Here is a 21,327-nt window from a genome sequence, read left to right on the forward strand (position 1 = left end):
ACAGAACTTCAAGCGGAAGAAGGGCTATTTCGTCAAAATTTTCAGATTCACTATGCTGAAAATGGTTCTTCATCTAAGTTAAAAGGCAAGAAGAAGAAGAAACGGGTTGTTTCAGCAAAGAAGGTGAATAAACCTCTGGGTACAAGACCAAAAGCTGGAATGAAGAAGCCGAGGGGCAAGTGCTTTATCTGCAAGCAGGCTGGACATTGGAAGGCTGACTGTCCTCGTAGGAAAGAAAAATATATAGGTATATCTCATTCTCTAGTAGTTGAAACATATTTAGCGGTGTTATCTACCAGCACCTAGTGTGTAGATACGGGAGCCACTGATCATGTCTGCAACTCTTTGCTGGGTTTCCAAGAAACCCGACGACTATTTGAAGGAGAGATAACTGTCTATATGGGCAAAGCTACTAAGGTGGCGGATGTTGCAGTGGGAGATGTCTACTTATCTTTTGATAGGAATAGGAGTTTGGTTTTAAGAAATTGTCTTTATGTACCTAGTTTTAGAAAGAATTTAATTTCAGTTTTAAACTGTATTTGGATGGATATTCTGTTTCTTTTAATAACAATGTGGTTATAAAGAGAAATAGGGTTATTATCTGTTCTGGTGCATTGGTTGGCAATTTATATACTTTAAATCCAATTTCTCCCAAAAAACAACAAATGAAAATTAATAACACATATTCTAACTCTAATAAGAGAAAAGAACATTCAGAAATGAACCAAATATATCTTTGGCATCTAAGGCTTGGTCATATTAACTTAAGCAGGATTCAAAGGCTTGTAGCCAATGGACTCTTGGGTTCATTAGAGTTGGAAAACTTTCCAACCTGTGAATCTTGTTTGGAAGGTAAAATTGTTAGGACCTTCGGACGCGGCTAGAGAGGGGAGGGTGTGAATAGCCGACCCCAAATTCACGTTTCTTCCTACAATTTTAGTTAGCGCAGCGGAAATAAAAGATAGAAACGAAAATGGAGAAGATCAAACCTCAAACGCGACGATATAACGAGGATCGGAGATGATACTCCTACTCCTCGGCGTGTCCGTAAGGTGGACGAATCCTATCAATCCGTCGGTGGATGAGACCCCGGAGAACCGGCTAATAAAAACTCCTTCTGGGTGGAGAAACCTCGCCACAGTCTCTCTTGCAACAGCAAGATCGGAGTACAAAGATAAAGCAAGAAGCCAAGAACAATATAAATGTAAAAACACTAGTTTGCTTGCCTTCTCGTCGATTGGTGATGAAGCAACCACTTCACGCCAACAACAGCAGCAACTGATCAGTTGGAGTCCAGCCGAGGGAAGCTCACACGAAGCTTCAGCAGTGGAGAGCTCAACAAAGCTCAGATCGCAAAGAGGAAGAAGAAATCTGCTCTTCCCTGTAGTGGCCCTCTTATATGAACCAGCGAAGAAGAAGACACAGACAGAAATCTAGCCGTTGTGACTCAACGGCTGGACCTGGACCGATCAGGCTCCACCCTGATCAGTCCAGGATGGCTCTGATCGGTCAGGGGACCAATCAGGCCCTAGGCTGATCGGTCCCCAGACTGATCCCAACTCTCACAGAGAGTTGGTTGCGATCCCTGATCGGTCTGTGGACCGATCAGGCCCTAGGCTGAACGGTCCCCAGACTAATCCCAACTCTCACAGAGAGTTGGTTGCCAGAGCCCTGATCGGTGTGTGGACCGATCAGGCCATTCCTTCTCCCAATCTGTTTGGTTTCTGATCGGTCACCAGATCGATCAGATGACTCAGTGTATCACTGGATCGGTCAGCAGACCGATCCAATTTCCCAGCCTTAAACCTAAAGCTTTCATAATCTAGAGAACGAGCTACCGAGCCCTCTCTGACCTAGTCCGGAGAACGAGCTACCGAGCCCTCTCCAACTTCCACGTCTGGTCCAAAGAACGAGCTACCGAGCCCTCTCTAACCTAGTCCGGAGAACGAGCTACCGAGCCCTCTCCGACTTCGTCCGGTCCAGAGAACGAGCTACCGAGCCTTCTCTGACCTAGTCCGGAGAACGAGCTACCGAGCCCTCTCCGACTTCCCATGCCAAGCTTCCATACTTGGACTTTTCCCCGTGCCAAGCACCCTGCTTGGACTTTTCCCGTGCCAAGCTCCCTACTTGGACCTTTCCATGCCAAGTCTCCATACTTGGACTTTTCCCAAATCAGGTCAACACAAGTTGGGTCAACCAGGTCAACCTTGACCAAAGGTTGCACCCACAATCCCACAAGTTCCTATTCTTGTCAAACATCAAAATACAACTTCTCTATTCTTGTCAAACATCAAAATATACCTCGAGTCAGGTCAACTCGAGTCGGGTCACCTAGGTCAACCTTGACCTAAGGTTGCACCAACAATCTCCTCCTTTTTGATGTTTGACAAAAACCATAATCAAGTTAGGTTAACCCTGTAGGACCGTGATCGTTCGATAGAGGGGGGGTGAATATCGATTCGAAAAGTCGAGTAAAAATACGCAGCGGAAAAGTAAATGAACACAGTTGTTTTTACTTCGTTCGGAGCCTGTGACGACTCCTACTCGAAGGCCCGTGGTCCTTGACCACTTTCGTTGGGCAATTACTAGCAATTCGAATATAATTACAAAATGAATACAGGAAATGCTAGTGAAACAAAGTAATACCGACAAAGAAATTAACTAAAAAACCGAAGGAGCACTTTGTCAGAGCTTTGTTGGCGTCGCAGGAATGTAGAGCAGCAGGACCAGCAGTAGAAGAGTTCTCAGATTGATGATTGATGAAGCTCCATCTCTGGGGCTTCTTTTATATGCTGCTCCGGGCGCCTGGATCCCTTCCGGGCGCCCTGGTGCGATGTGGCAGGTCTAATCAGCGAACTCCACATGGCGACGACTCGGCCTGTATAAAATTCACCTCCGGGCGCCTGGACCTCCTTTCTCCGGAAACTTCTTTCCTGCAAAACAAGTTAGTCCGAGGCAAATATATACGCAACATAGATTGTTAGCACAGTTTATAATCAATATAAAGAATATGACTTAGATTCCGTCTTTCCGAGACCGGAATCTAGTCACGATCTCGACTTAGATATCCGAAATGGATCTAAGACGGATCGACGCCTAATGTTCCCTTCCCGGGAACGCGTCCTCACAGTCACTCCCTTCCAGTGACTTACCTTTACTCACCTGCCAGACGTCCGGTCAGCCCTTCGACCCGTCTGGACTTCTCGCCAGCTATCCGGTCAGCCCGTCGACTTAGCTGGACTTCTCGCCAAGCGTCCGGTCAGCCCGTCGAGCCACTTGGACTTCTCGCCAGCTATCCGGTCAGCCCGTCGACCTAGCCGGACATCCGGTCAGCCCGTCGACCTGTCTGGACTTCCCCTGCACACTCGATCAAAGTGTCAGACAACAACAAAACTAACTTAACCTATTTTTCATTCATCAAAACCTAGGTTAGACTGTTAGTGCTACCCGCACCAACAATCTCCCCCTTTTTGATGGAATGACAACTTGGTTAAGTTAGTGAAAGAACGCAAAAACAGGTACATCGGTTTTAAAGTTAGTTTTAGTGTTTTCAATTTTGGTTTATCTAACTTAACCACCTAACCCTCCCCCTTTGGCATTCATCACAAAAAAAACGAGGGTAAGCAATCATAGTGTAGAGTTACTGTAAAAATAAGCACAGCTAATCTTGAAAAAATATCTGAGTTTGGTTCAAAATTCAAAGATAAAAGTACAATTTTTAAATCCAAGTAAAGAAAATCAAGTTGACTTGGGGGAGACAAGTTGAATTTTGAAAAGTATAAATTTAAAGTTAATCAAGTTTAACTTTTCAAGCGTGTAAAATTTGTAAATCAGGTTTTTCAAATCTTCTTTTCAAGTTTAAGTAACATTTACTTAAAAAAAACAAATTTTCAACTTCAATTTTTCAAAACAAAGCAAAAATTAAACAAGTAAGATTAAATTTGCCAAAATAAATTTTTAATGCTAATTTGATAAAAGCTAAATTTGGAAAGTTTAATTTTCAAGCATATGTTACAAAGCTAAATAAGTTTAAATTTGCAATAATCAACTTTTTAAATCAGGTTTAAAAATTAGGTGGGATTAAACTTCCAAGTTTTTCAAGCACTTAGTTAAATTTAACTTTTTGTAAGCTAATGTTCAAACATAAGTTAGTTTTAAAAAGCGTTTTTCAAACACACAGAATTTTAATTAATTTCACCCCCTGAACTTGATACTTAAATTTAAACAGCTGTCTAACCAATTAGGTACTAACTAACTATCAGAAGATAGTAGCTTTCACTTGGTTAGTCAGATTAAGGTGATTATAAACAGTCAGTGTTTGACTTGACTGATGATCTTAATCTGATTACTGTCTGATTTGTATTTAACGTCCAGACTTATGCTGATGCACTGAAATAAGCATCTTAAGTCCAGACAGTTGGCCTATGCATCTCACCCCTTTCTATGTTTGTCAAACACAAGCAAGGTAAACCTAAGGTGTTGGTGAGATGCTCAAAAACTAGTCCTATGGGTACATGTTTCTAAGGATTCAAAACTAGTCTAACGCCAAAACTGTTTTTGAAAATCTAAAAATGGAAAGTTTTGAAAAACACACAATTTTAACTTCTAATTTGAAAAAAAAAAATTTGAAAAAATTTGAAATTTAAAATTCCTAGGCTACCAAGATAGAACATAATCAATGCAGGTCTGAAATATCACTAGATAAATCCAAAGTATTTTACAGGTAGTGTAGCTACAGAAGTGAGTCATAACTAGAGCTACTGAGATGATGAAGGGGGTGGTCCAGATCCCAAGGATCGGAGAAGTGCCATCAGCTCAGTGTGTCGGGTGTCCCCGGCAGCTCGTAACTCGGCAACCTCTCGCCGTATGTCCCGATGAAAATCAGAGTTCTCCTGCTGGAGACTCGCCATAGCTCTCTCTAGTCCGGCCATACGGTCGGCTAGAGTGCGGGGAGCGTAACGTAGTGCTCGAGCTGGGGGCGGTGGTGGAGCCGGTGCGGCTTCCTTTGGAAATAGTGCGAGCATGAACTCGTCCACCTGTGCGTCTGGATCGGGCTGGTGTTGTGCCCCCCTCCGCCAAGACATAGTCCCGTCATCCCTATCTATCTGGACACCAGCTAGGGAGAAGTTCCGAGCTGTTATAACATCGAACTCGGTCATATGGGCAATGTCTCCTCTAGTGACATCAATGTGCAACGAGGACATATAGGCTGTCAGAATGTGACAAAATGGCATGTGGACTCGTCTATCAGTCACGAATCCAGCCGAGTAGATAATGGTGGAGAAGATATGTAGGCTGATGTCAATATCTAATCTATGACTCAGGGCATAGAGTAAGAACGAATGGAATGGGCGCATCACAGCGATGTCCCGAGTAGTCAGTAGTAAAATGCAAAGGACTAAAACCCTATAAAGAGCGTAGTCCTGGACCCAAAGTTCTACCGACCTAAACTGTGTCACAGTGGGATCTCGCTCTCCTCCAAAAAAAATACGAATAAATTGTATTGAGAGTAATATGTGAGTAGGGATCTCCGAATGGTAGATCCCTGGGAGGATAGCACAAAAAGGAACAAGTAGATGGACGCAACTCTAAAAACTCTCGGATAGTCGTAGGGGAAAATGTGATATCAGTGCCCGTTGCCCTAGTGGCATAGGTGAGATCGTCTACTTTCACTAGGTTATTGCAAAATTCGGCACACAGACTTATGTTTATTGGACTGGTACATTCGACAAGGTTCCTTAAGTTATAGTGGTCTATAACCTCTAAAACGGAGGGACAAGACCCTAGAAAGAACGATCTATCTATGCAGGTAGTTCTAATGGCCTTATAAATGGTTGACTCAAACTTAATCCTTAGTTCATCTGTGGGAAACCTAGGGTCAGAGCTAGCATTAGAGGGTCCAGCACCAGTATTTGTTCATTTCCTACTGTATATATAAGAAAATATTCTAAAAAAATGAGAGGACAAATTCTAATAAAGTTTTAGAGAGGGGAAGAATTTTTACCGAGAAACCATCGACAAATATAGATCTGGCGACCTCGGTTGAATCGCAACAGCGTCTTCACCGCAAGAAAAATTTGATTTAAAATACTCTCGCACTAAGGTTTGGAGTGAACCTTTGGCAAAAGTAAAGTTTGTGGGGCAAGGGTTGGGGGCGCCTGCTGCCCCTTATTTATAGGGGACTCCGGGCGCCCGGATCCCTTCCGGGCGCCCGGGGTTGATTTAGGGCAGGGCGCCCGGATCCCCTTCCGGGCGCCCCGGAGGGGAATACCAGGGGCGCCCACCCCTGGTTTTTGACCTTTTTTTTTTTTTTTTTTTTTTTTGAGATTAGGTTTAGAGTTAAGTTTTAAAAAAAATTTGAAATTAAATATTTTTTGAAATTAAATTTTGAAAAAAAATTTTAAGTTTAAAATTAAAATTTTGAAATTAATTTTTAAGTTTAAAATTAAAATTTTGAAATTAAGTTTAAGATTAAATTTTTGAAAATAATTTTTAAGTTTAAAATTAAATTTTGAAATTAATTTTAAGTTTAAAATTAAAATTTTGAAATTAAGTTTAAAATTAAAATTTTGAAAATAATTTTTAAGTTTAAAAAAATTAAAATTTTGAAATTAAGTTTAAAATTAAAATTTTGAAAATAGTTTTTAAGTTTAAAAAAAATTAAAATTTTCAAATTTATTTTTATGTTTATAATTAAAATTTTGAAATTAATTTTTAAGTTTAAAATTAAAGTTTTGAAATTAATTTTTAAGTTTAAAATTAAAGTTTTGAAATTAATTTTGAAGTTTAAAATTAAAGTTTTGAAATTAATTTTTAAGTTTAAAATTAAAGTTTTGAAATTAATTTTGAAGTTTAAAATTAATGTTTTGAAATTAATTTTAAAATTAAAATTTTGAAAATAATTTTTAAGTTAAGAAAAAAATTAAAATTTTGAAATTTATTTTTAAGTTTAAAATTAAAATTTTGAAATTAATTGTGAAATTAATTTTTAAGTTTAAAATTAAAATTTTGAAATTAATTTTTAAGTTTAAAATTAAAATTTTGAAATTAATTTTGTAAGCCTTATTCATCTCACCCGATCTATATTATCAATCAGGGAATCCTATGATTTTGCGAGATGAAATTGGATTAATTATGGAGTTTTGGTTTAACTTGTGTTAGATTCAGATTTATCTTTGGTCTCCACAAATAGGCATTCTTCGGATAAACTTCTAAGCTTGGTGAGTCACATGGACGTCATTAGTAGTAACCAACCTTTCGAGGTTTTCCGAATAGTCCTATCCATTGAGCTCAGTACTAAATCTTGGTCTAACTGGTTAGGATTCATTTAAGGGTAGCTTCGGTCAGTTCCACTTGGCCAAATGCACCAGATCGAAGTCATATCTTTCTAGACATGTGATGCCCAAGTTTCCCTAACGTACTATCATCCAAAAACTTCACCAGTACCATGATTCAAGTTAAACATGGTCTCTAATCCTAATTACCCTGCCGGGTTAGTTTGTTTTGGGTTACCCTGTCGGGTAAGTTAGTTTTGGAGGTGCCAGCTATTCTGGAGCCTCCCCCTGAATTATTGGCTATTAATTTAAATTTTGGTTTTAGGTTTGTGTCGATTCTTTTCATAGTTATGGTTAACTTGGTGATAATTTTGTTGATTTTTAAAGTGTTTAGATTTTGATTTTGATTTAGGTTTGTATTTTGGATTTTGGTTTGGTTTATTCGATTTTATATAATGTAATTTTTCTTTAGGTATATAATATTGATTAAGTCCTATTTGCGTGGTTAAGCACGCTTTTGAAACCCAAGCTAGATTGGTTGATTTGTATTGAGTTATTAATGATTTGAAGGTTTTATTTGAATTCGACTTATATCCTAGTCCGGTTTTATTATAGCATGCTTTTTGATTATTTAGGATTAAGTCTAGATTTTTTGATCTTGTTGTGAATTTTTCTAACATTTCTTTTAAATTGTTAATCTCATTTTTTAATGATAAATTCTCCTCCTCAAGTGTTAGATCTTGAGTTGGATTTGAATTTTTGATTTGTTCCTTGAGGTTTTGATTTTCCTCAAGAAGTGATTTGTTTTCATTTTCTATTTTAATTAATTTACTATTTAAACAGGAAATAATTCTAAAAAATTTTTTGTTTAAATTAAAATATACCTCATTCGGGCCTTCGAAACGAGTACTGACGTGGCTTGTTTCGGGTCTGCACTGCCTTCATCTTCCGACTGCCTTCTGCTTTCACCAGGGCCATCAGGTGGCTCGATGTTTCGCTCTTCTTCCTCCGATTCATCCGAGGAGTCGTCCCACGTTGCTTTGAGGGCCTTCTTTAGTTGGCTTAGATTTGTCGAACTTCAGTTTTGGGCATTCGTTGTCCCTTTTGTTGCAGCCGTAGCAAGTCACGTTCTTTTGTTCGAGGGAGAACTGATCTTTGAAGGTCCTTTTTGCTGAAGCTCCTTTTTCTCCTGGTGAACATTTTCTTACTAAGTTCACCGGTGTTCTTCGCCTTGAGTCTTGGTGAGTCTTCTTCAAATTCAGCTTACTTTTCTTTTCTTTGGTGGAACCCGCAAATAAAGCTATACCTTTCTCGGCTCCGTTAGTTTGTTCATGTAATTCTAATTCGTAAAAGCTCATCTAACTTTAACTTAGAAAGATTTTTAGAAATTTTATAGGCATCCACTATTGATGCCCACAAACTATTACGTGGAAAAGCATTTAATGCGTACCTTATTAAGTCTCTATTTTCCATCTGGTGGCCTATCGCATGAAGCCCGTTGAGGATGTCCTTGATCCTCGCGTGGAGTTGATTCGCCGTTTCACCTTCCTGCATTTTTATATTAAAAATTTTATTTAAAAGCAGGTCTCGTTTTGTTACCTTGGCGTCGCTCGTTCCCTCGTGCAGCTCGATCAATTTGTCCCATAGTTCTTTAGCGTTTTTGTGTGGACCGACTCTGTTTAGTTCTTCTCTTGTTAATCCACACTGTAGAGTGTTGATTGCTTTATTCTCTGTTGACGCCTTTTTCTTCAAATCAGCTATCCAGTCTTCAGGATCCAGTAGATTCCCGGAGTTGTCCACTGGAATTTTGTAGGGTCTCGTAATGCTCATCCACTGGTCGAAGTCTGTTTTGAGGTAAACCTCCATCCGCTTTTTCCAGTACGGAAAATCGTCCCCGTTGAAGAGTGGAGGTCGTACTGCGCTGAATCCTTCTGTCTGAGACATTTTAGTCCTGCGCACAGACGAAAGAGAAGAAACAAAAAAATCCCAAGACTTGGTCTTTGATTAGTAGTGCGGGAAGAGAGAAAAAATTAGTAGAAAAAAAATCTAGATTCGTGTTGCACCAATTTAGATTAATTGAAGAAAAGTACTAATACACTAGTTTTAGAATTAAGCGTGGAACTGAAAAACCAAAAAAAATTTCACCCCCAGTCTGATTGGTGGTTGCACCAAATCAGAGCGGTACCTGCTCTGATACCACTTGTAGGACCGTGATCATTCGATAGAGGGGGGGGGAATATCGATTCGAAAAGTCGAGTAAAATACGCAGCAGAAAAGTAAATGAACACAGTTGTTTTTACTTCGTTCGGAGCCTGTGACGACTCCTACTCGAAGGCCCGTGGTCCTTGACCACTTTCGTTGGGCAATTACTAGCAATTCGAATATAATTACAAAATGAATACAGGAAATGCTAGTGAAACAAAGTAATACCAACAAAGAAATTAACTAAAAAACCGAAGGAGCACTTTGTCGGAGCTTTGTTGGCGTCGCAGGAACGTAGAGCAGCAGGACCAGCAGTAGAAGAGTTCTCAGATTGATGATTGATGAAGCTCCATCTCTGGGGCTTCTTTTATATGCTGCTTCGGGCGCCTGGATCCCTTCCGGGCGCCCTGGTGCGACGTGGCAGGTCTAATCAACGAACTCCATGTGGCGACGACTCGGCCTGGATAAAATTCACCTCCGGGCGCCCGGATCCCTTCCAGGCGCCTGGACCTCCGGGCGCCCGGACCTCCTGTTTCCAGAAACTTCCTTTCCTGCAAACAGAGTTAGTCCGAGGCAAATATATATTCTGCAACATAGATTGTTAGCACAGTTTATGACAATAGAATTAACAGTAAAAATATGACTTAGATTCCGTCTTTCCGAGACCGGAATCTAGTCACGATCTCGACTTAGATATCCGAAATGGATCTAAGCCGGATCGACGCCTAATGTTCCCTTCCCGGGAACGCGTCCTCGCAGTCACTCCCCTCCAGTGACTTACCTCACTTACCTGCCAGACGTCCGGTCAGCCCGTCGACCCGTCTGGACTTCTCGCCAGCTATCTAGTCAGCCCGTCGACCTAGCTGGACTTCTCGCCAAGCGTTCGGTCAGCCCGTCGACCCGCTTGGACTTCTCGCTAGCTATCCGGTCAGCCCGTCGACCTAGCTGGACTTCGTGCCAGACATCCGGTCAGCCCGTCGACCTGTCTGGACTTCCCCTGCACACTCGATCAAAGTGTCAGACAACAACAAAACTAACTTAACCTATTTGTCATTCATCAAAACCTACGTTAGACCGTTAGTGCTACTCGCACCAACAAACCCGATAAACTAACTTAGGTTTTCCAATAGTTCTCCAATGTTCTTCCTTGAACATTCTCTGAACATTCTTCCCAAACTCCAATGTTCTTCCTTGAACATTCTCTAGACATTCTCCCCCTTTTTGACACACATCAAAAAGAGTGAATCAAGGTCAAGAGTTTCTTCCTAATGAAAGTCTCATACCTTTCATTGAAACCCTTAATTTCCCCCTTGATACTAAAATCAACAATCAATTTAGTGATAATCGCATATCACTCATCCTCAGAAATCTTGACGAGTAAAAACTCCCCCTAAAAGTCAACTCCCCCTTGACCAATAGGTAAAACTCCCCCTAAAGGTCAACTCCTCCTTGACCATTGCACCAACAATGTCTTGGAGAGTTTCAACCCTTTAGAAATCAAAAGCACCAACTTACATAGCTGAAATTTCAGACAATAGTCGAAAATCAGCATTTTGGCACGCTCTGATCAGTCACCAGACCAATCAGGCCTCTACTGGATCGGTCACCAGACCGATCCACACTGCCGTGGATCGGTCCAGTGACCGATCCAGACTTCCTTGGACCGATCAGGATCTCCTCTGATCGGTCCATTACTCTCTGATAAGATTTCTGATTTTTCTCCCGAAATTCAGAAACCCCTAAAAAATTACAGAAAATTCCAAAAATTATAAAATTTTGAGGATACATTCCTCATAACATATATTATCATGGAAAAATAGTTTTCTATGAAAATAACTCCCATTTTTTAATCTTGATACAAAGTTCGAAAGACTTTGAAATAGCTCAAGGTTAATCCATCTTTGTATCAACTTGCTCAATGATGAATGCTATCACTAGAAAAGCTTCACCAAGGTTTTTCAAATCAATTTTGAAATGATCTTAAGCCATTCAATTTAGGACCACAATCTTAGGGTTAAATGTACATGACTTGTACACAAGTTTTCCCTATGATCCTCAAATTCGAATTAGGCTCATCTAGGTATAAGAACTATGCACCTTGATCCTAACTCATAATCCTAATATCTCACACACATATAAGGTGTATCAAACACATCCAAGTCAATTTTGATGTGAGATATGGGTTTAGGTCATCTTAAGCTAAGTTCTCATGCATTTTCTAAACAACAATTAGATCTCCATATCAAATTGTGCTTTTTATCCTTAAATCAAATTAATTGATCATAAATGCAAGAGATGATGACATGGCATAAAATAATATCATAAGTGGAAATATGTGCCAATGTCATGATGTCATGTCATCAAGTATGAAACTTAAATAAGGCATGACATATAACTAACCTAAGCATTATCATGACATTTCAAATGATAATAAAATAAATATGATCTCATGACATGGCATATGACAAACAATGTATGGCAAATAACATATAAAGGTATAGAAAATACCTAATTCTAGCCTTAGTTGCTATTTTTGATAATTTTGATCATTTTACCATAAATTCTATATTCCTAAGTGTAATAGACCTAAAATCATATACTAAAGATTTTTAGATCACTATGTGCCAATTAGATTGACCCTAGAAAACTCCTCAAATGTGGTTGGCACATCCTAATCACCTTAGGAATAATTTTTAATTTCATTTTCAAGGCTTGATTACACCTTGAAAATTCCTAAAATGCCACCTTTTGCCATGAGTAGGTTAACTACCTATCCAATTACGGTTGGCACACTCTAAACCATCTAGCGTGAAGGAATCACGCTCCTAGGAACCCAATACCTATTTGAGCTCATTGGGTTCACTAAATATTCACTAGGGATGACTTCCCTAGCAACCCTCCTAATAACCCTCCTAGGCTTTAAAGCCTTGGTCATTTGGGACTCATCAAGATCAACTCTAGGGGTGACTCCCCTTGTGACCTTGGTGATGGTCTTCTTAGCCCTAGGTCTTATTCCATAATCGAATGAAACATTATGATAAGCGGGCTTGACCACTTGAGACTTAGGTTTGTGACCCAAACCTCTCATGTCCTTGGGCTTTGATTTTTGACCCTTAGACCCTAGAGTTGACTTCTCCAAATTCTTAAGAGCCTTTTCTAAAGTGTCAAGTCTTGACCTCAAGACTTGATTTTCCTTCTTTAATACCTCAAGCTTTAATTTTCCATTTTTCTTTGAGGTATTCCTAGGCATATGTCTAGTTGTTTTGGGATTCCTATCTAGGTTTTCCTTAACCTTAAATGAGTTAACTCTAGGATTGGCATTTCTAGCATTGTCCTTATCTAGGCTAACATGTTTGGCACCTAAGCACATGTATCGGTTTCTATGGTTATCATGCTTATCATTATTGACAATTGCAATAAAACTACTAGCATGTGTCTTATTAGAATTGCAAGAATGTGCCTTAAAGGATACCTTAGGGTTTGCCTTAGCTCCCCCCATAGATGTGCTTGGTCTCTTGTCCTTGTGAGGTTGCCTCCCCCTTGGACATTGACTCCTATAATGTCCCCTTTGCTTGCATTGGAAGCACACCACGTGCTCCTTGCCCTTGCGTATCGGGACTCCGGCTTCCTTGACCTTTGGCGCCGGTGGAGTCTTCCTAATCCTCTTTGGACATTTACTCTTGTAATGCCCATAATCCCTACACTCAAAGCACATTATATGTAATTTACTTAAGATTAAGTTGCTTGAGTTACCTAGGGTTGAGGATGGATATAAGCTCTCTCCTTCATCCCTTCCGGAGGTAGAGGCTTCTTCTTCTTGCTCCAATCTTGAAGAAGAATTCTCCTCCTCTTCTTCCTTAGATGTTGAGTAGCCCTCAACTTCTAATTCCATATTTCCATGATGTGAGCTACTTGGCTCACTTGACTCCTCTTCATGACTTGAATTGGAGCTCTTCTCATCGAACTTAGCCAAGTTGTTCCACAACTCCTTGGCATTGTTGTATCCACCTATCTTACACAAGATATCATTAGGTAATGAAAATTCAAAGATTTTCGTTACCTCGTCGTTGATTATGGATTGGTGGATTTGTTCCTTCGTCCACTTCTTCCTCTCGAGAGGTTCTCCTTCTTTATCCACCGGAGGAATAAAACCTACTTGTACACAATTCCAATTTACTAGGTTAGTCATAAGAAAATACTTCATTCTTACCTTCCAATACGCGAAGTCGTCGCGATCGTAGAAGGGTGGAATCGTGACGTCTTCTCCAAGTTGATCCATTCTCTAGCTCGTGCTCCCCCGGGTGTTAATCCGACGAAGAGCGACCTGGCTCTGATACCACTTGTTAGAACCTTCGGACGCGACTAGAGGGGGGGGTGTGAATAGCCGACCCCAAATTCACGTTTCTTCCTACAATTTTAGTTAGCGCAGCGGAAATAAAAGATAGAAACGAAAATGGATAAGATCAAACCTCAAACGCGACGATATAACAAGGTTCGGAGATGATACTCCTACTCCTCGGCGTGTCCGTAAGGTGGACGAATCCTATCAATCCGTCGGTGGATGAGACCCCGGAGAACCGGCTAATAAAAACTCCTTCTGGGTGGAGAAACCTCGCCACAGTCTCTCTTGCAACAGCAAGATCGGAGTACAAAGATAAAGCAAGAAGCCAAGAACAATATAAATGTAAAAACACTAGTTTGCTTGCCTTCTCGTCGACTGGTGATGAAGCAACCACTTCACGCCAACAACAGCAGCAACTGATCAGTTGGAGTCCAGCCGAGGGAAGCTCACACGAAGCTTCAGCAGTGGAGAGCTCAACAAAGCTCAGATCGCAAAGAGGAAGAAGAAATCTGCTCTTCCCTATAGTGGCCCTCTTATATGAACCAGCGAAGAAGAAGACACAGACAGAAATCTAGCCGTTGTGACTCAACGGCTAGACCTGGACCGATCAGGTTCCACCCTGATCGGTCCAGGATGGCTCTGATCGGTCAGAGGACCGATCAGGCCCTAGGCTGATCGGTCCCCAGACCGATCCTAACTCTCACAGAGAGTTGGTTGTGATCCCTGATCGGTCTGTGGACCGATCAGGCCCTAGGCTGATCGGTCCCCAGACCGATCCTAACTCTCACAAGGAGTTGGTTGCCAGAGCCCTGATCGGTCTGTGGACCAATCAGGCCATTCCTTCTCCCAATCTGTTTGGTTTCTGATCGGTCACCAGATCGATCAGATGACTCAGTGTATCACTGGATCGGTCAGCAGACCGATCCAATTTCCCAGCCTTAAACCTAAAGCCTTCCTGATCTAGAGAACGAGCTACCGAGCCCTCTCCGACTTCCACGTCCGGTCCAGAGAACGAGCTACCGAGCCCTCTCTGACCTAGTCCGGAGAACGAGCTACCTAGCCCTCTCCGACTTCGTCCGGTCCAGAGAACGAGCTACCGAGCCCTCTCTGACCTAGTCCGGAGAACGAGCTACCGAGCCCTCTCCGACTTCCCATGCCAAGCTTCCATACTTGGACTTTTCCCCGTGCCAAGCTCCCTGCTTGGACTTTTCCCGTGCCAAGCTCCCTGCTTGGACCTTTCCGTGCCAAGTCTCCATACTTGGACTTTTCCCGAATCAGGTCAACACAAGTCGGGTCAACCAGGTCAACCTTGACCAAAGGTTGCACCCACAATCCCCCAAGTTCCTATTCTTGTCAAACATCAAAATACAACTTCTCTATTCTTGTCAAACATCAAAATATACCTCGAGTCAGGTCAACTCGAGTCGGGTCACCGAGGTCAACCTTGACCTAAGGTTGCACCAACAATCTCCCCCTTTTTGATGTTTGACAAAAACCATAATCAAGTTAGGTTAACCCGATAACCTAACTTAGGTTTTCCAATAGTTCTCCAATGTTCTTCCTTGAACATTCTCTGAACATTCTTCCCAAACTCCAATGTTCTTCCTTGAACATTCTCTAGACATTCTCCCCCTTTTTGACACACATCAAAAAGAGTGAATCAAGGTCAAGAGTTTCTTCCTAATGAAAGTCCCATACCTTTCATTGAAACCCTTAATTTCCCCCTTGATACTAAAATCAACAATCAATTTAGTGATAATCCCATATCACTCATCCTCAGAAATCTTGACGAGTAAAAACTCCCCCTTGACCAATAGGTAAAACTCCCCCTAAAGGTCAACTCCTCCTTGACCATTGCACCAACAATGTCTTGGAGAGTTTCAACCCTTTAGAAATCTAAAGCACCAACTTCCATAGCTGAAATTTCAGACAACAGTCGAAAATCAACATTTTGGCACGCTCTGATTGGTCACCAGACCAATCAGGCCTCCACTGGATCGATCACCAGACCGATCCACACTGCCCTAGATCGGTCCAGTGACCAATCCAGACTTCCCTGGACCGATCAGGATCTCCTCTGATCGGTCCACGACTCTCTGATAAGATTTTTGATTTTTCTCCCGAAATTCAGAAACCCCTAAAAAATTACAGAAAATTCCAAAAATTGTAAAATTTTGAGGATACATTCCTCATAATATATATTATCATGGAAAAATAGTTTTCTATGAAAATAACTCCCATTTTTTAATCTTGATACAAAGTTCGAAAGAATTTGAAATAGCTCAAGGTTAATCCATCTTTGTATTAACTTGTTCAATGATGAATGCTATCACTAGAAAAGCTTCACCAAGGTTTTTCAAATCAATTTTGAAATAATCTTAAGACATTCAATTTAGGACCACAATCTTAGGGCTAAATGTACATGACTTGTACACAAGTTTTCCCTATGATCCTCAAATTCGAATTAGGCTCATATAGGTACAAGAACTATGCACCTTGATCCTAACTCATAATCCTAATATCTCACACACATCTAAGGTGTATCAAACACATCCAAGTCAATTTTGATGTGAGATATGGGTTTAGGTCATCTTAAGCTAAGTTCTCATGCATTTTCTAAACAACAATTAGATCTCCATATCAAATTATGTTTTTTATCCTTAAATCAAATTAATTGATCATAAATGCAAGAGATGATGACATGACATAAAATAATATCATAAGTGGAAATATGTGCCAATGTCATGATGTCATGTCATCAAGTATGAAACTTAAATAAGGCATGACATATAACTAACCTAAGCATTATCATGACATTTCAAATGATAATAAAATAAATATGATCTCATGACATGGCATATGACAAACAATGTATGGAAAATAACATATAAAGGTATAGAAAATACCTAATTTTAGCCTTAGTTGCCATTTTTGATAATTTTGATCCACACGGCCGTGTCACTTTGGTAGAGAAGAGGAAGGCCACGACCGTGTGAGCCACACGACCGTATAACTCAACCCAAGAGGAAGCCTTGTGAGGCCGTGTGGATTCCATACGGTCGTGTGACAAAGAACACGGGTCGTGCCACGCCAAAATAGAGCTGTGCTGAATTCTGGCAGATTGCAGACCGATCATAATTTGGCCATAACTTTGCGCTCCGTTGGGATTTCGGGCTGTTGTTTATACCAAAACATATCTGACTTCAAGATCTATAACTTTGCATCAGATCCAATAGAGAGAAAGTACTGTCTACCCATGCTAAATGGCACGGTCGTGCCTCCCAACCGCGGGTTCAACTGGACCTCCGCCCACACTACAAACCCAACTTTGAACTGCCATAACTTTCGGCTCGATTGGAGCTATGCTCAATCCAAGTATCGGATTGAAGATAATTTCAAGAGCTACAACTTTGGTTTAGGGTGAATCACGAGAAAACCTGGTTTAATGGGTGAAAACCCCAGTTTACCGGACCCCTATAATCCTGATTTTCCTAGGCAGCATGGAGGAGGTATAAAAGGGTCAAGATCCCCATTCTTTGACTCATCTTGGGTTTGGAACTTCATCCCTCTCCTTGGGAAAGGGTTCTCCCCTTAGGGGAAAACCCTAGATCTTCATTCACCTCCATTCCCTTGAAGATCCGTCCATATCAGGAGCAAGGAGGCATCCCCAAGACATCGAAATGATCGGAAAGCATCTCTTCTTCCCCTTCTTCTCACATCTAGGGTTGTAAGTATGCTTTATTTTATGTTTTGGGGATGTTCTTCCTTTGCAATGGAGTAGATCTTCAGATCTAGGATTAGGGAGTATTTCTGATGTGATGGAGATGTAAAACTATGTAGATTTGTCATGTTTCTATTCAATGAATTGTTAATGCTTTGTTCATGTTTGATGATGTGTGTGTGTGAATGTTTATATATATATTTTGCATGTTTTATCAAATAGTTGTATAGAATTGTTAATCCCATAGGGAGAATATCCTAGATCGTATGACCGATGGACATCATGACAGGGTTGCCCCACTAACGGACGTCTAGGGTATCACCTTGAAAGGAGAAGCAAATCTCCACAAGGAAGTAGGGGATCGGGAATAATCACTATTTCTATTTCTATGTTATTGTGTGTTTCTATGTTGTATGGACGTTGGACGTCGTGAAAGGGCTGCCCCGCTAACGGACTTCATAAGAATCACTTCCATTTAGTAGAATAGGACATAGAGTAGGAGATCATGCCGACTTATCCACTATAGAGGAGAGTCGGTAATGTATCTAACTTCCTACAAGAGCATGAACATAGAGGATAGGAACTAAGCAATTTGTGTAACATCACCTAACATTACAAGGAAATCGAAATCCTAGAATCTATCATCCTCCATCCTCTTAGCTCAACCCCTCTTGAGATCCATTCTCTCTTTCCCTCTTCTCTTTCTTTTACTCTCTTTTCCCATAAATCTTATATTTGTCTGGATAATTCGCCGTGTGAAGTTAACTAGTGCTTAATCAACAGTCCCTGTGGATACGATAATCTTTTATATTACTGACAACGTAACCGTACACTTGCGGTGCATAACAAGTTTTTGGCGCCGTTGTCGGGGACTATTTTCGATTAACATTAGTTAATTAGCATATGAGTTACTTTAGACATTTTTCTTTTTCTTTTTTTCATTTTCTTTCTCGTTTTCATTATACATTTTATTTCTTGGCTTTAATTCTGTATTTTTAATTTTTCCTTATAATTTTTTTTAGATACCATGAGAACTAACATGTCAAGCAGGTTCTTAAGAGATTTTTATGTACCCATTTCTGTAAGATTTTTATTTCCCATTGTGCAGCCTCATATTGAAGCAGAAAGTTTTTAACTAGACACAGAGTTAATTTTCATGATACAATGTCATAAATTTAGAGGAGAAGTATCAGAAAGTCTTTATCTGCACCTTAAGACATTTCTAGAGCTTTGTGATATGGTGAACTGTGAAAGAGTGTCAACAGATGCAGTTCTATTAATGGCATTTCCTTTCAGTATCAAGGATAAAGCAAGGACTTGGTTATATTCTCTCTATCCTTAAAGCATCACAAGTTGAAAACAATTGGAAAAGCAATTTCTGAATCATTTTTTCCCTCCAAGTAGAATAATTTATATGAGGAATTGTATCATAAATTTTGCTCAAACATATGGTGAATCATTATTAGAAGCATGGAGCATATTCAAGAGTCTACAAAGATAGTGCCCTCATCATGGTTTGGAAAAATGGCTGACCCTGCATATATTTTATAGGGAAATTTCTCTCTCAGATAAGTGTTTATTAGATTCATCAGCTGGAGGTTTTTTTATGGATAAGAGTGTAGATGAAGCATATACGTTAATTGATCAAGTGGCATTGAACCTCCATGAATGATCGAACAAAAGTTGGATGGAATCTCCCTAAAAAATTCAAGAAGTACAAGCCAGAAATGCAAGAGAGCTTGTCAAACAAATTACAGTTCAACCATCCAAGAATTTTGAAATTCACAAGTCACAGAATGAGGAGTTCAAACATTTGGGGGAAAAGATTGGTAGCATAGTTTCAAAATGGTTCAAAGAAGGCCTTCCTCCTACACAGACAAGATCTAGTGTAAATGATAATGGTATTAAGTTGAGTAGTGGCAAGAATCATGAAGAACTTCTAAAGAAGGATTTGTTTAGAATTGAGAAGAAGAATAATAAAAGAGCACAAGAACTCAGTTCCATTACTCCAAGAAGTTCACAAAGGTCACAAGTACCCTTCCCTCACGATTAATCACATCAACATTAGATAAGCAAGTTGGACCTCCTCCTCAAGCTCAAAGAGAATATGAGAAAAAGGAAGTTCAATCTTTCCCAAGACCTTTACTAAGGGTTCCTTTTCCATAAAGGCTAGTGAAGGTCAATAAAAACAAAGACTTGAAAAAGTTCTGTGATCCAAATATGGTTGAGTGCAGATTTCAGGATGTATATGAAGATGAAGACTCTTTGGATAAGGATTATGATGATAATACAGATTAAGTTTTTAGATCTACTATCTAGGTTTACAGGGTGTTATGATGAAATTGAATTTTTAGATGAAGAATGTGATGTGGTAGATCAACTTAAAACTGCAAGTGAAGTTATTGATCCTCTTGTAATTGATTCTCCTATTGAAGATATTGATGTTGGTTTATTTTTTGATGTATGTGTTGATGATGATGATGATATGGAAGAAAGTGTAGGGAGATGTTTTGTGGAAGCAGCATCTCAAGAATCACCTCCTTTGTTCACACAATCCTTAAAGATTATGAGAGTTGCAAAGATTGAACATGTTGTGGACCAATGTGTAGGAACTTATGCAGAGTTGGCAGAGTTTCAAGAATCACCACCTTTGCTAGGACCAACACCTGAGCCAGAGCTAGAACCATCATTTGATTCATAGGAAGTCACATATACATGTTTAGAACATTCAGATATCTCTCAGCAAAGTAAGGTTAGTTCTTCTTGTGATCTTTTAGAAAATTTTATAAAGATACCTATATTTGACTTTGTTGGATGTGATTCAATTTTTATTTCTTATTCTGCTTATCTTAATATGGTTTTGGTTCTATCTTATTTAACATGTATGTGAGAGATTTGTATTTCTTCTGAGTGTGCAGATTTTCATAAGGTCGATATTTGAAAGCTCAATCTAAACCGTCTCCAACCACCTGAAAAAACTTCAAAGAAGACGAAGATGGAGAGAGCAATATTTCATTTTTTAACTCCAATATTGAAAGTTCCCTCCATAATAAGAGCCCCTGGTAGGAGGGTTCTAAAATATCTTACCCCTCCAAGAGTGAGATTTAGATGAATCTAATGAGGTGGTCGAACTAATGACCTTAAACAAGCACTTCTTGGGAGGCAACCTAAGTTCATTTTCCTTGTTTTCTTTTATGTCTTTAGTTCTATCTAGTTTCATTTCTTTCTTTATAATAAACATGTATCCTCTACTTAATTTTTGTTGTCAATCTTCTTTTATAGGACTCAAAGATTAGGAGGAGTGCAACTACATGATGAGAAAGTTAATGACATGGGCATTTGGCACGCATCATTTGGTAATTTCTCTTACTTTTAATCTCATCCACATTGTTTTTAGTTTTCATTGGGACAATGAAAAGTTTAAATCTAGGGGGGTACATTAGATGCATTAGGTTTAGTTTAACTTTTGGTATACTCTTCTTTTTGCATAATAAAATTTTTTGCTAGTTGCATCATTCATCACATCATGATTATTTGTTCCTTTTGAAATATACTAGCACGTTTATTCTAGATTTTATGTGATTTATGGGTTACTTATAGTGCTAGTATGTTTAGTGATCTATCTTTTTCTATCTATGATAGCATGAAGTAAACAATGTTTTTACTATAAGAGTTTAAGTATTGACGTTGTTTTAGGACCTCTATACACTTTACCTAGTTTTGATTGTTGATAACTCTGAAAATAGTCATGATTCATAGAATTTGATTAGTACTAGTGTTTCTATGGT

The 21,327-nt window shown here is 39.7% G+C and overlaps 1 non-coding gene across 1 annotated transcript; it reads right to left on the reverse strand.

Moving 5' to 3' along the window:
• Positions 1–18,951: 18,951 nt before the first annotated feature.
• LOC122003222 lies at positions 18,952–19,057 on the reverse strand. The gene has a single exon (XR_006117876.1). It is a non-coding gene; the product is annotated as a small nucleolar RNA R71 (small nucleolar RNA).
• Between the last annotated feature and the right edge of the window lie 2,270 nt (positions 19,058–21,327).

This window comes from Zingiber officinale, chromosome 7A (genome assembly GCF_018446385.1).
Source record: "Zingiber officinale cultivar Zhangliang chromosome 7A, Zo_v1.1, whole genome shotgun sequence".
Taxonomy (NCBI): domain Eukaryota; kingdom Viridiplantae; phylum Streptophyta; class Magnoliopsida; order Zingiberales; family Zingiberaceae; genus Zingiber; species Zingiber officinale.